At 39.7% G+C, this 16,027-nt stretch overlaps 1 protein-coding gene across 3 annotated transcripts in view; it reads left to right on the top strand.

The window, feature by feature from the left end:
- The first annotated feature begins 8,562 nt into the window (after positions 1-8,562).
- The window catches only part of LOC101744412 (G-protein coupled receptor moody), a 52,430-nt gene continuing 44,965 nt past the window's right edge, over positions 8,563-16,027 (top strand). For all 3 annotated transcript variants that reach the window (XM_062673732.1, XM_062673731.1, XM_038017249.2), the window contains exon 1: positions 8,563-8,829. The gene's annotated coding sequence lies outside the window, so the exon portion shown is untranslated. The remainder of the gene's footprint in view (positions 8,830-16,027) is intronic.

Below are 16,027 nucleotides of genomic sequence, written 5' to 3' on the forward strand. Positions count from 1 at the left end.
ACCTCGCCCCTACGACCGAAGGTCGACTGGGAGCTCTTTAGGAGACTCCTAGTCGACCCTCCCGTAATTCAGGACCCCAACACCCCTGAGGGGGTCGACGACGCGGCAACCCGCCTTGTCGACTCCATCAGGGGAGCGATCGACCAGGCGACGACTCTTGTGCCCAGCGGCGGGCCCAGAGGTATACTCCCGGCCCATCTGAAAGCGATTATTCGTCGGAAGAGGGGCCTGAGGAGGCTCTGGGCGACAACTCGTTGTCCCAGGATCAAGCGCGAGCTTAATGAGCTGGAAGCGGAGTTGGCGGCGAAAATTAGCTCCTATCGGGGCTATGCGTGGGAGGAACGGATCGAGGAGGCCCGTGAGGACCCCTCGTCCGTGTCCCTCCACCGACTTTGCCGCCAGCTCTCAAATCGGCCTGCCCCGACTTGTCCACTCGTGGACGAGAGGGGCAACCGATGCTTCTCGGCTCAGGCCCGCGCCGATGTCCTGGCCGTAATGCTGGAGCGGCAGTTCGCTCCAAATAACTCTGCACCCTCAGAGGCCGCATTCCACCAATCGGTGGAAGAGAGCGTAGCAAGCCTACTCTCCTCCCCGGTGCCACCGTTGGGAGATGGTGATTTCATCACTCCCAGTGAATTGCGCCTCTCCATCAAGCGGATGAAGAGGCGCAAGGCGCCGGGCGAGGACGGTATTCCCTCCCTCACATTTTTCCACTTCCCCGAAACGGTCGTGTCATTCATGACACGACTGTTCAATTCCATTCTGTCCCTCCCGGAGAAATCCCTCCAGTTATCGTCCGATCACTCTGCTGTCGCATATGGGCAAGTTGTTCGAGCGGCTGCTGCTGAGAAGGGTGTCGCCGCACATCCTTCTCAGACCCGAGCAATTCGGGTTTCGCAGCGGTCACTCGACAACGCTGCAATTGGTCCGCGTTATGCACCACTTGGCGGATCGGTCCAACGCGCGCCAGTACGCGGCCGCAGTCTTTCTCGATATCGAGAAGGCCTTCGACCGTGTCTGGCATGCGGGACTGATCTACAAGCTGTTGCAGAACACGGACCTCCAGCACGCCTATGTGCGACTGCTGGGGTCGTACCTGGAGGGAAGATCCTTCCTTGTCGCGGTCGAGGGCGCAAAGTCGTCGGTGCGCCCAGTCACGGCCGGAGTTCCCCAGGGAAGCGTCCTGGCACCAGTCCTCTACGCTCTCTACACCAACGACATTCCCACGCTTGAGGGCAACCTCCAAGCGTGGGAAGCCGACGTGAAGTTGGCGCTGTTTGCCGACGACAGCGCCTACTTCTCGTCCTCTAATTTCCCCTCTGCGGCCATTTCGAGGATGCAGAGGCTGTTGGACCTACTGCCCCAGTGGCTGGACCGATGGAGGGTCGCGGTCAACGTGGGGAAGACCGCGGCTATCCTCTTCGGTCCGGTCCGCACAAGAGTCGTCCCAGGACAGCTCAGTCTCCGTGGAGTCAATGTCGAGTTTAGGCCCAGTGTCCGATACCTGGGAGTCAATATCGACCGGAGTTTGAGGATGACCGCCCACGCCAAGTCGGCGCTGGCGGCCGCCCGCTATGCGAGGTTTCTCCTCCGGCCGGTGTTGGCCTCCAGGTTGCCGACCAGGACTAGACTCGGCATTTACAAGACGTATGTTCGTTCCCGTATCACGTACGCAGCTGCGGCCTGGTATCACCTCATCCCGCAGATCATGCGGGTGAAGTTACAGGCCCAGCAGAATCTAGCTCTTCGCACGATAGTCGGAGCAGGGCGTTACGTCAGAAATGACGTAATCGCCCGGGATCTAGATGTGGAGTCGCTCGAGGAGTTCATTCGGAGGCTAGCTCGTAATATGTACGAGCGGGCTGACGGTGGACCCCACGAGCATCTCCACAATATAGCTCCCTTGCACGCCAGACCACCTGATGGTCAGGCGCTACCAAGGGAGCTACTGGAACCCCCGGCTATGGTAAGATAGTCGGCTTAACCGGAGTGATATGGGAGTGCTCATAATGAGTGCCCCCATGGGACTGAGCTGTCCACACTCTTCATCTCCCCCCACACTGTTGGGGTGCCCCCCTATGGGGACCCATTTCTACCACCCACTTGGGTGAACCACTCCCCCTTAAGGGGAGTGATTTACGTCGGTCCCTCCCCGCGACGGTCTTCCCCTTCTGGGGAGCCCCTAGCGGGTGAGCGCCAAACCAGTGCCGCGGCTCCCCCTCTGACTTGTAGAGGTGGGGCCGCGGCATGGGGCCGGTGGCGGGCCCCGGTTTAGTTGCTGACTGCTGCCCTGCTTTTGTATATAGTGTATAGTTAGTTAGTTAGTTAGTATAGTAGTTTAGTTTTAGTTAGTTAGTTAATAGTAAGTAGGAAAAAAAAAAAAAAAAAAAAAAAAATTCAAGCAGAGGACAGCAGCCGGCGCCGGGGTGACTCCTCCGCGGGCATCACTCCACCCAGGAAAATAACAAGCCCATCGTATTATATTTAAGTATTTATTCATTTTGTCGATGTGAGTGTGCCGAGCACGCTGCGAACAGTCCCCTCCCATCTCGTCCTGCATCTATATCACCCCTGCCCTATGTGGCAGGGAGCTTCGTCCCGGGCAGTGGGGATTGCCCCGAGGCCCGTTCCGTACCCCCGAAAGGGGGTACGACGACCCTTCTTCTCTCTACCCACCTTGAGATATAAGTTCTAAGGTATCAGTATAATTACAACGGCTGCCCCACACTTCAAACCGAAATTCAGTAGTGCTTCACGGCAAAAATAGGCAGGGCGATGGAACCTACCCGTGCGGACTCACAAGATGTCCTACCACCAGTAAAATTCATTTTCCAAACCAAGCCATAATACAAACTTAGTTATACATATATCCATTAAAATTACCCCACCAAATAGAGATTATCAAAGTTTTTAAGCTTCTCATACACAGCTGAATATCTATCTATAGCTAAAATCACGTACTGAAATCCTATAAAGCTTTGGACTGTCACCCCACTGGACACAATAGATTGAATTCTATTATATCTTGTAGGTACTAAACTTATTTTATTGTCAAAGACTTCACTTTATATATATTGCGTTTAAGACATTATATAGGATTGAGCACATTACTGTGTGTGTTATTGTAGCATTAATGGATGTTATAGAAAAACATTGAAATGAAGCCTGGGTCATTGTTAGAGATTAGTGACAATCTGAACACATACTGTCACTAATCTCTAGGTCACCATATGTGATAATTCCATAATTCTATATTTGACAGCGGAAGTTATTTCCAATAATACTTCAGTGCAATAAACATATAAGCTTTGAAATTAATAACATAGATTATGCGATTTTACATTTATTTAACTAGCAAATTTATTTTCTTGAATTTGAATTTTCATGCTGTATGAAAACGTCCATCTTTTTAGGTGACCAAGTGCCAACTACCACGATCAGGGAATGCTCACAACGCAAGGTTCTTTTTCATATATTATTAAATCTTGTTGTTGATTTTCGCAACGTACAATTTACCATATAACATTGTTGGACACATTTACGACTCAGTGATCATGGTATCCGAGAAATTCTCCAGCACTGTGTTGAATCTGACAGAAAATTATCTATATAGATAAGGCAGATTGATGATGCAATGATCACCAACTGACTGCTAGTCAATTACCAGCTATAAAAAATGTCTGAAACAGCAATGAAACTGTAACAAAAGTACCTGTAAAATGTTTCTGCGTGAATTTTATATACATATTACAGTTAAATCAGAAAACTTTATAAAAATTAGCTATGGAATTCGTTTGGGGTCGTCACTAGGCCTTTCACAGTTGAGCATCGACATCGATCCTACATGAAGGAGATCCAAATCTCATATACTTTGCGAGCGATGGCGAGGTGTAATAAAGACAAGAATGAACAATGTCTGGGTGGTCATAAGCTTCAAACGCTATTACAGAATTCATGTGGGTGACACAGTAAACAGGGTGAAGACAAAAAATATCCCAAAGGTCCCAAGGTCCCAAAATTAAAGTTAGAAGTGAATTTAATATAACTAGTGGTCCCGCAGTAGTCGAAATTCGACTATAATTAATTGAAATTATAAGTTTGAAAATTATTATGTGGTTCTATTATCAAAGTAAATTTATTATACTCCTAATCACAAAAGTCGCCAAGACTACACTATAGACAAATAATATTAATCTATTCTCGACTTGACCACAGACTTTATACAATAACAAAATTTTGACAATAAACAAAAGAGTTTGCGTGTATGAGCCAATGTATTTTTATGCATAATTAAAAAAAATACATTCTGCACTCCTTCTCTATATTCTCTATAAGTGTAGGAAATTTCATAGTTCTCCGTCCGCGCAATTATCATAAAAAGGGGCACAAAATTTTTGCTTTACATATTAATATGTATATAGATTATTGTATGTATTATCATCATCGGTCCTTGGTATGTGTGTAAATCGATCGTGTTGATTGAAGTGCAATTACGTTAAATTTCCATTATATAGGTAGTAAAGATAAATAGAGGAGCAAAAAAAAGATTTTATCCAGTGGTCGGGTCGTTGGGTTGAGGATCTTACAGCTGACCTAGTATTGAGTGGTTATTGGACCCCACGCATATCATACCGCCATCCGCTTCAAACTAAAACGCATGATTACTTCGCGTCAGACATAGGCAGGATGTTAATACCCAACAGTTCGGGTTCCCGATATGCCCTAACACTCTCATGATAAATCCAACATAATAGTGACTATTTACTACTCATTACATATAATAATAACTGTAGCAAACCGCACCGGAACACACCCGAGTGAACTTATGTACACAACAAAACCTCAGGGTATCCAAAGTTCAAACAAAACAATGTTGGTAATAGTTTACGTAACGAACTTATAACAAGTATTGAATAATATTAACTATCAAATATTTTAATTCGTTAAGAAAACCGTGAATGAAATAGAGGTTCAATAAAAAAGTTATTGGAAGCACTAATCTTTATTTAACTGGGTTTGATGTGTATCATTTTATGTGTATTTTTTAATATATTTGACCAGTTTTTTTTTATGGCTCAGATACCGCCACCCAGCTTGGGATATAAGTTCTAAGATCTCAGTATAGTTACAACGGCTGCCCCGCCCTTCAAACCGAAACGTATTACTGCTTCACGGCAGAAATAGACAGGGTGGTGTTACCTACCCGCGCGGACTCACAAAAGGTCCTACCACCAGGTCCTACACCAGGTGTAATTTTTATGTGATTTTTTCCAGGTTTGAGTTCCGAGAGCTCACCTACTAGTCAGGGTTACGCTGAAATAGCCTCTCAAGGCTCTCAACTTAGATAGAAAAGAAAAGATTAGATAGAAAAAGTGCTCGGGTGAGGGGAAATTGCACAAAATCACTGGGCATAGCTTTGGGTCTAATAAAATAATTATTGACTCTAATTTTCCGCCACTTTTATTGAGACCATTCTTGAGAATGATTGAACCAAGAAATGTCTAAAGATTGATTTATTGATTGCCGTAACCAATCAATTTTTATGCCTAGTTTCAATAGATTGATTTCTTTCTACAGTACTTAGACAAATAATAAATATTTTATGTAATAAACAATTATTAACATTCTAATTTGGAACAAAGTTATTTATGTGCACAATGATATTATAAGTGCGAGGTTTTTTTGCAGTGAAAATATATTTAGCACGGTTGTCATTTGAAAGTCGAAGGACCAAAAAACTGACACAAAATAAAGTTACAAACATATTGTAGGATTTTTAGCCTGCTAAAGAATGAAACAATATTATTGATGCTTTCATTTCTACCGCGTATGATTTGCACACATGATTTTTCATTGGACATTTAGAGATGATGTATCGTTTCCAGTTACTGGCTTAATTTAAAACGTAGATAGTATTGTGCAAATTATCATTGATCATTTAAAAACACTAATACGTTTGTATCGGATAGTCTGCCGACCGAGAGGGCTGGTGGTCGTGGTACCAACGACCGCCGGTCCGGCATCCCGAGGGGGAGGGTGATGGGAGAGATGTGCTCCGCACTAAGCGCTTCACTTTCCCCCTTTGCCTTTTCATGAGTTCTGTCTCATGCGAGGTTTGGATGCTGGTTGTTGAGCGACAGGATGTTTTAGTTGGTTCGACTCCGACATGCCCCGCCCTCCATCACCAGTGGAGGGCTGAAGTCCGGTGATTTTCACGGGACAAAAAAAATGTATATTAATGTAAATGAAGTTACGCACAGAATGATAGGCTTATTGGAATGAAGTTCCTTACGGCAGGCTTCGAGGAGACAGGGATTTTGCTGCGCGACCGAACTGAAAAAAATGTGATAGTAAAAACCGTAAGAAAAAGTCCGTGGAATAAGGCCTTGTTTTCCACACAGCGATATTTCACCGCGCGATTTTTGTCGTAATTCCTTTTTTTTGATATGGAACTTCGTTCCTATCCGGTGTCCCACGACACCACACATCTTTTTATTTCTAGATTGAGAGAAAAAGATGATGCCGTTGGGTCGCATGTTTTTCGGTTTAATCTCGCACAAACATTTCATATCGAACAAAATGAAAATGTATAATTATGTGCCCTTCGCACGTTAGTCGAAGCATTTAAAATTATATTACGTTCACACGCGGCTCCCGTGTCGGTCGTTAAGGTTCGCTTAACTTACTAATTAGTCCTTGAAATTTAATTACTTTTCTCGTTCCCTGTTAAGTTCGACTGTCTACACCTTAATACGCGAAGTTTAAGCAAATTGCCCTGACGTCTATCTTAGTGCTACTCTTAGTGTTGTTAAAGGTTCATGCTATAAAATAGCAACATTTTTTAGTTGAAATGGGATCTTATACGTTAAAAATTTGTTAGGCTGTTTTGGAACGAGGTTCCTTATGGGACGATGCGGAGAGGTACCTTAACCGGAAAAAAACGTCCGTAACGTAAGATTTTTTTCTATTTCGTTTGTTATCAAAAGATGTCGCTGCACGTAAATTCAACAATTCCTGAATTGCGGTGACGAGATATTACACAGTTGATAGACGTTCTCGTATTTCTCTTGCTAAATCATACTTACCTAACGTAGGGCATACCGTGACCATGCAGGCGGCTCCCCCAGGGCGAGGCTGCTTCATTGCACTACCGAATAGTTGACCCTTGCGATTATTTTTATTTTTATCAATAAAAAGTCATCATAACAAATGTATACCCGAATAATTATTTTCTTTATACCTCGAATAGAACTTAAAACTAATGTTTTTTTTTATAATAAGGAACTTCGTTTCTATCCGGTGTCCCACGACGCCACACAACCACACATGTTTTTTTATTAGGATATGTGCCGGAGCCTTCCGGTGAATCCTAAATCATTTACTTACCTAATCTACCTAAATATTTACTTAGTGATTATTTGGGTATTTGAGCTATAAATTAGGTATAGGGCCTTATCTCCATTAAACATATTTTTATCGGAAATCTATCATTCGTATAGATTTGAAGGGTTGAATGGGGCTTATCCCAAAAAATAGAGTATCCAACTGAACTCCGGTAAGCATTTAATGTGCCATTCAGGACAGCTGTAGGTTCTGCCAATAAGAAAACAGATGATTTCAAATTAAGTGGTAAAAATTAAGAAACTGGTTTGGTTTTGTTTGCTTATCTTGCGCTTATCTTGAACGTTGTACCTATACCTATAAATATTGTACTGTTATACCAACAAATAAATAAAAATAGAAAGTGGCTTACATACTCACATTCGCTTCCTGTGGCTAGTACTTACTTGTTTGCCACTAAAATCCCAGTGTAACAGGAACTTGTTACCACAGCGCTACAACAAATAGGAATATTAAACTTCTAAATGGATTTTATTAATTATCATTACAATTTCTTGAATCTTGCATAAGTATTTGAATCTTACTGGTGGTAGAACCTCTTGTGAGTCCGCGCGGGTAGGTACCACCACCCTGCCTATTTCTACCGTGAAGCAGTAATGCGTTTGAAGGGTGAGCCAGCCGTTGTAATTATACTTGAGACCTTAGAACTTGTATCTCAAGCTGGGTGGCGCATTTACGCTGTGGATGTCTATGGGCTCCAGTAACCACTTAACACCAGGTGGGCTGTGAGCTTGTCCACACATCTAAGCAATAAGTAGTAACCAAAGTACTTAAAAATATTGTTCAAATAATTACTTGTAGATAACTAGAATTGGTCATCTTTGCGAAATTTGAAACAGCAAGAAAATATGCAACCTAACAAGCGAAACTAACAAAGCACGAAACAGGTAATTTAGCTAATGTATGCAAATTTATGCTTTAGGTTGGCGTGATAGTGGCCAGAACAGGTTGTTAAGTTACTTATGAATGACGAGGCCAGCTGTGACAGATGAATGAGTCACACCCCAGGCTAGCCTCTTAGTTAAAAGCTGCATAGAAAAGTAAATCTTATGTGAACGATTTTGGGTATCAAATTCCTTTGAAGGTTAACTTAGAACGTTTTGTTCGTACAATTTTATTGACAATGCGTAAGCGCATTGTACGAGGTTTTACCGTTCTGTTATGTCAGTATTTTAGTATGACACACGCGGTCGAACGGTTAAGACGTGCGTAAGCAATAAAATTGCCGCGAATTAAAAACAAATAAATCGAAATTTAAAATGTTTAATTAAGTACACCCAAAAAACGCGTTTATAAACGTTATTTTTATGTTGGTGTCATTTTATTACGTGTTATTGTGCTTGCCGAAAGGAATTAATAAAATAAATTGGAGTAAACAGAAGGGATAATAAGCATTTTGGATTTTTAAATCAACAAAGTTACAAAACGGTAAGTTTTAAGCTAATTTAAACATTCAATATTAAGTTTAACTGCTTAAATGCTTCAACCACCCACTTAAATAAAAAAAAAACAGACTCAGAAGAATTCTTTTTGATCGAAGTTTTCACACCATAGATACTTTTAAAAAAATTGGTAACACATAAAGAGAAAATTACTTTTTTAAAAAAAAATACAGCGTAAGCAGGATATCCTTCGTTTGAATTGAAACAGTGCTAAGACAAAATTAAAACCGTGTCTGGTCCGCGACTGTAAAATTTTGTACGGTATATGTCGGTATTAAGTGACAATGCGGACTTATTTCCGATTATTTGTGTGCATTGCATATTAGTAATATAAAAATCTGTTTTTCTTAGACAATCAATTTTTTTTTTGTTTACCGCTATTAGGAAATATATAATACGTCGATTATAACAATAATATTTCACTGCATCTACGTTAAATACGTTAGTAAAAAAATGCTAACATAAAAGACACTTCGTGTGATGGAGGTGACAGACAAAATAATAAAAAGGATGTGCAATAAAGCTCATGACGTCACCTTTAGTAGTTGCAGGTGCGCGAAAGAGAGCGAGATATATTTAGTAACCTACCCATCTTTGTTACCTACGTTATTATAAATTTAATTTCGGCGGTGTGTTGACAAAATTATTTCCTCTTAAGTGGGGTATTTGCTGTTATTAAAGATACAAGCAAAGAGGAAACATTTTAATATTAGGAGTTAAAGTATGAAATTGCCGATTTGTACTGAAAAATTTAAATTTATTTAATCAAAATATCTACCATTATTATCTATACATTGCTGCCATCTAATAGGAAGGTCATTTATGCCTTTGCGATAGAAATCTGGTGATCTAAATTCTACAAACTGTATGAAAGCATTTTGTACTGCCTCCTGGGAAGAAAACTTTTTATTACGTAGAAAATTGTCCAAATCACGAAAAAAATTGTAGTCTTTTGGAGCAAGGTCTGGCTAATACGGAGGGTGACGAATGATTTCTGGTGACCATTTGCTTGCTTGTTTATTTAGTTAAATTAATTATAGAACTAGGAAGCAACAGGTCAAATACGCTAATTGGACATCTGACTTATAACTTTAGGAGAAATCTGTCAATTGCAATCCTTATGATTCGTATGGTCATACCTAATTCAATGAGAACTATTAGAATGGCATGATATTTGGTTTGCAAGTTTTAATCCAGCACAATCGTGGAGTGGTGATTGGACATATACTACTGAATAGATCAACCAAACTAAGTGAATTCCCTATCCATCTAAATCATAATGCTACTTGCCAATGCCGGTTCATATTACATCCTAATTCACATTATAAGGAATTTTCTTCATTAGACGATGGCATTCCATACAGATATCGTTTGCCTTGAATAAAGAACTCAAGAAGTGGAAAATGAAAGCGGAGACGTAGTGTGCCCGGTGTGCTTACCAGTTTTTCAATTTCTCGATCGAGTTAAAGTTATCTCAATGTGGTGTTGGAACAGCGCTCCTAGCGGCAAACGTATGAAAACGTTCGAACTCCATACAAATTCGAGTTAACTTTTACGCGATCGAGAAGTAAAAAAAAAACTCGCACTTAGCACACAGGTGGCGAGTGACCTCCAAATATTAACATAACGTTTTTAAATTCACATTTTATACTATCAAAACTTTGTTAAGGCCATAATTTAGTCTTGTTCCGTCTTGTTGTTGTTAAGAATTTCTATAGTATATGAAAACTTGTCTGGAAAAATTTTGAGCGCTATGCGGATTTTTCAGAATTTGTATGGTAGCTTCCACCACACATAAAACTAAAAGAATTCAACTCGTTGAATGATATTAAAAGATACTGTTGAGTTGGGTAATCTATTTTATAGGTATAATCTGTGTCATTGCATTTTTCCCTCCATTACTGCTGCAAAATTTATACAGATTGTTTGTCTCTAAAAAGTTACGTTTAATAAATTCTATAAAACTATCCAAGTTATTATTTAAATACGACAAAGTGGCTGAACAAACAGATACTGATGCAATTACTTCCTATAATTAACCACATCGTCGACATTAAAGAATTAAAGATAAAAAAAATACTTAAAATTTTCGAACAATACTTAATGATTCCATTTGTAATAGCATAAAGATGTCATTTTAACTGATCTATTATTAATCGGTGGAGATTTCAAGTTGTACCACGTTTGTTAGCTGTATTTTAATCTATACTTCTACACTAATATTATAAAGAGAAAAGATTTGTTTGTTTGTTTATATTGAATAGGCTCCGAAACTACTGAACCGATTTGAAAAATTCTTTCACTGTTTGGAAGCTACACTATTCCCGAGTGACATAGGCTATAATCTTTTTTGAAAAAAATTAGGGTTCCTTACTAAAACTCCAATAATATAACCAAAGGTGTAAAAAAAATACCTAAAACATTCTTTCCATCGCGTGCCCTGCGAAAACTATTGATGATAGAATAAAATTATGTACTACTAGCGACCCGCCCTCGCTTCGCTTCGGAAACATTAAAACACACATGAAACCAAAAAAATAAAATAAAAAAATAAATAAAAAAGTAGCCTATGTTCATCAGGAACAATTTCGGCTTCTAATGGAAAAATAATTTTTCAAATCGGTCCAGTAGTTTCGGAGCCTATTCGAAACAAACAAACAAACAAATCTTTCCTCTTTATAATATTAGTATAGACGACTTTGTAGAACGCATTATTAATTACAAAAAGTGTCGCGACAGCATATAGTTATGCCGCAATAAGTGTTCTTTTATTTAAAAAAAATAAACGTCATTGAAATTTTTGTTAAAGACCCGAGCGGAGCCGGAGCGGGCCGCTAGTTTTCAATAAAACAGATGAAAAAAATCAATACGCATATCACTACAACTATTAAGTTTAAAGTTTCGGTGGTTAATAAGTTAGGGAGATGAGCTAATATGAGCAAATAGTCCACCTGATTTTAATGTCCACCTTTAGATGTCATTGGGTGAATTATCACACATGTAAATCGTGGCAGAAATAGGTGAAACTATGGTACGTATCGTCGCGGGCTCACCACACACCCCATGACCAATAAATGTTTGTGTTTATGACATAATAATATAAAGTAATAACGAATCTATTTACGGTCACGATTGCACTCGACATTGTTGTCAAGTACAAAATATTGATTTTTTTCTAATAAAAGTTACCGCATCGAGTGCACAGCCATTAAACATATTAAAACCATTAGCTAATAACAATTTTGAAGCACTTGTGCACTAAAACAGGAAAACTTGCGGTTTCTCAGTCTGAAATAAATTTGAGAATGTTACTCATTATTGAATAGTGTATCTGTTTGTTACGTCGGTTTATTACTAAAATCATTGTTAGTATTCTGAAAAATAATCCAATACGTACCTTTGGAATGGACTAAACTATACATGAGAGAGCATCTATCAGATCAATTGAAAAGTCTCCCCATGAAAATTTTCCGATCAGTTTTCCGACAAGATTCCTGATTCTCTAGAACGACTTGTCGTGTAGATTAGAGTGGAGAGGATCAGACCCCGCGGTAGCTCATCTAGACGATTAATAAATCAGGTGAAATCGGCATTAGATCTTCACTGATCAACGTAGTGACACCTACAATCCCTTGCTAGCGGGAAATAATGAAGCCTGTTGTGTGCCAACCATAGTATTATAAAATGGCACGAGCGCTATGTTTAGAATGTAACGTCGAAGAAAATACCCTCAAATAATTGAAAATTATTATGTATATATAAATTAAAATATATGACAATAATATATTTTATATATGAATATTTATTAATTCAAACTATTATTAGACTCTAATAGTATATACGTATTTAATGAAATAAAATTGTTGACTGTTTTTCATTATTAATTTTGTTTTGGTGTATAATAAATTATATTCTCTCTCTGTCGTTTTCGCTCTCTCTCTGTCTCTCTGTCTCTCTCTCTGTATCAGAACTGTGAAAAAACAAATAACCCTCTTTAAATAAATAAGCAGTGTTTTAATCGCAAAAATCTTATCTTCTATCTGAACCGCCCCTAATCCCTTCACACTTATGAAGTGCAAACACGCCACTCCTGCATACGGGCGCTTCACATAGTCTACTCGTATAACAACGCTGCAATGCAATTGCTAGTATTTTTATCGGACCACGATTGGCACAGTCGTGCATTCCGTTTTCAATGTCCGCAAGTGTTTTTGAATACTATTAAATCATCAATATTGTTTTTCAACTTGATCATGTAAATATGTATCTACTTGAAAATGATATCGGGGAAAAATCGGTAAGTACATCAGAAATGAAAGAGAAATCGCTGTAAAACAATTGTTTATTGGTTATTTCAATGACAGTTCGCTTTGTTTGTGAACGTTCGCTGTTTACATAACAAATCGTATATTCGTTTTGTATTTTAGTTTAGACGGTTAAATCGAATACGTTCATTCGAATTTAGTTTCGTGGAAAAGAAAATTTCAATTTAGATTAAATTAACAATCTTTTTTTTATTGCTTAGATGGGTGGACGAGCTCACAACCCACCTGTTTTTTTTTATTGCTTACTAGGCTGCACTAAAAGTATCGGGAATGGAATATTTCCACTGTTCCTGTCCTATTAAAATCTTTTTAATTGAAAACTCCTTGGTTTTAAAAATCGAATACCATTTATTTATTTAAAAAAAGATTCTCGGTCTTGTCACGAGGTTTTGTCAAACTTGTTTAGTCGTTGAGAAAATGGAATTGACTCGAGAAAATTCAAGAGCGATGATTTATTATGACTTTCGAAGTGGTTTAACACAAAAACAGTGTGTTGACCGGATGATTTCTGCATTTGGTGATGAAGCCCCATCCAAAACCACAATTTATCGCTGGTTTGCTGAGTTTCAACGTGGACGTGTCAAGCTCAGTGATGATCCCCGTCAAGGTCGTCTAAAAACTGCAGTCACCCAAGAAAACGTTGATGCTGTGCGTAAGCTGATTGAGGAAGATCGACATGTGACATACCGCGAAATTCAGGCAACTTTAGACATTGGCATGAGTCAAATACAAATAATCTTGCATGAACAATTAGGTGTGAAAAAGTTGTTTTCCCGATGGATACCGCATTCGCTCTGTGAAGAGCAAAAAGCGGCTCGCGTTACTTGGTGCGTCAGAACTCTCGAAAGATTCCACGCAGGATCCTCAAATACTGTATACAACATTGTATCAGGTGACGAATCCTGGATATACGCGTACGAACCCGAAACAAAAAACCAGTCACGAGTTTGGGTGTTCGAAAATGAGTTAAAGCCAACAAAAATTGTTCTTTCACGAAGTGTTGCAAAAAAAATGGTGGCCACGTTTGTCTCCAAAACCGGCCATGTTACGACTATTCCTCTTGAGGGACAAAGAACGGTTAATGCAGAATGGTATGCTAGCATTTGTTTGCCACAGGTCGTTTTTGAACTCCGTAAAGAGAACTGCAACCGCCGCATCATCCTCCATCACGACAATGCGAGTTCTCACACCGCGCACAGAACAAAAGAGTTTTTAGAGCAAGAAAACATAGAATTATTAGACCATCTGCCGTACAGCCCCGACCTAAGCCCTAATGATTTCTATACTTTCCCTAAAATAAAGAATAAATTGCGTGGACAGAGATTTACATCACCTGAAGAAGCTGTGGACGCCTACAAAACGGCCATTTTGGAGACCCCAACTTCCGAATGGAATGGGTGCTTCGATGATTGGTTCCATCGTATGGAGAAATGTGTCAAATTTCGCGGAGAATACTTCGAAAAGCAATAAATACATTTTTAAATAGTAATGTTGTGTCACTTCGTTAATTCCCGAAATTTTCAGTGCCGCCCTCGTAGATGGGTGGACGAACTCACAGCCCACCTGGTTTTTTTTTATTGCTTTGATGGGTGGACGAGCTCACAGCCCACCTGGTTTTTTTTTTATTGCTTAGATGGATGGACGAGCTCACAGCCCACCTGGTTTTTTTTTATTGCTTAGATGGATGGATGAGCTCACAGCCCACCTGGTTTTTTTTTAATGCTTAGATGGATGGACGAGCTCACAGCCCACCTGGTTTTTTTTTATTGCTTAGATGGGTGGACGAGCTCACAGCCCGCCTGGTTTTTTTTTATTGCTTAGATGGATGGACGAGCTCACAGTCCACCTGGTGTTAAGTGGTTACTGGAGCCCATAGACATCTACGACGTAAATGCGCCATCTACCTTGAGATATAAGTTCTAAAGTCTCAAGTATAGTTACAACAGGTGCCCCACCCTTCAAACCGAAACGCATTACTGCTTCACGGCAGAAATAGGCAGGGTGGTGGTACCTACCCGCGCGGACTCACAAGAAGTCCTACCACCAGTCGTCGAATTTGTGTTATTCCAAAACACATAACAGCAAAAAAGAATTAGAAACTGTAACCTTATCAAGTGTTTTTAAATCGTACACATATTTATCTAAAACATACTAAATAATATCCTTATAACGTATATGATAAATAAGTTTATTTGTTAATAACCGCCGCGTTACTACTATCAAATCATTATCAGTAAATAATAGACAGTTAACAGTAAACTTTATTTATTGTATTATAATCAATTACGAAAGAAGATGAACATTCAAGGTCGCAACCTTTAGATAATACGTGACTAATTATGACAAAATGGCACCTATTACGGTATTTATGTAATCACTAATTACTGGTGGTAGGACCTCTTGTGAGTCCACACGGGTAGGTACCACCACCCTGCCTATTTCTGCCGTGAAGCAGTAATGCGTTTCGGTTTGAAGGGTGGGGCAGCCGTTGTAACTATACTGAGACATTAGAACTTATATCTCAAGGTGAGCGGCGCCTTTACGTTGTAGATGTCTATGGGCTCCAGTAACCACTTAACATCAGGTGGGCTGTGAGCTCGTCCACCCATATAAGCAATAAAAAAAAACACTCAGAATACGGAAATAAGAGGGCTTATGTATAGTTCTAATGTTTAACGTATATGTTTTATGTAAAGCTATATTTATGTGTGTTGTTAGACAGCTCTACCTGGCCATCGGTGTAATGCATGCCTTTGGGTTTATTTCAGCCGCAAAACATCGTTTCATTTTCATGTTTTTACATATTATGCAAGTTTCGACGGGTTCAGTGAACTATTTCTAAGATAACATTGCCGCATG

This window comes from Bombyx mori, chromosome 18, assembly GCF_030269925.1.
Source record: "Bombyx mori chromosome 18, ASM3026992v2".
Lineage (NCBI taxonomy): Eukaryota > Metazoa > Arthropoda > Insecta > Lepidoptera > Bombycidae > Bombyx > Bombyx mori.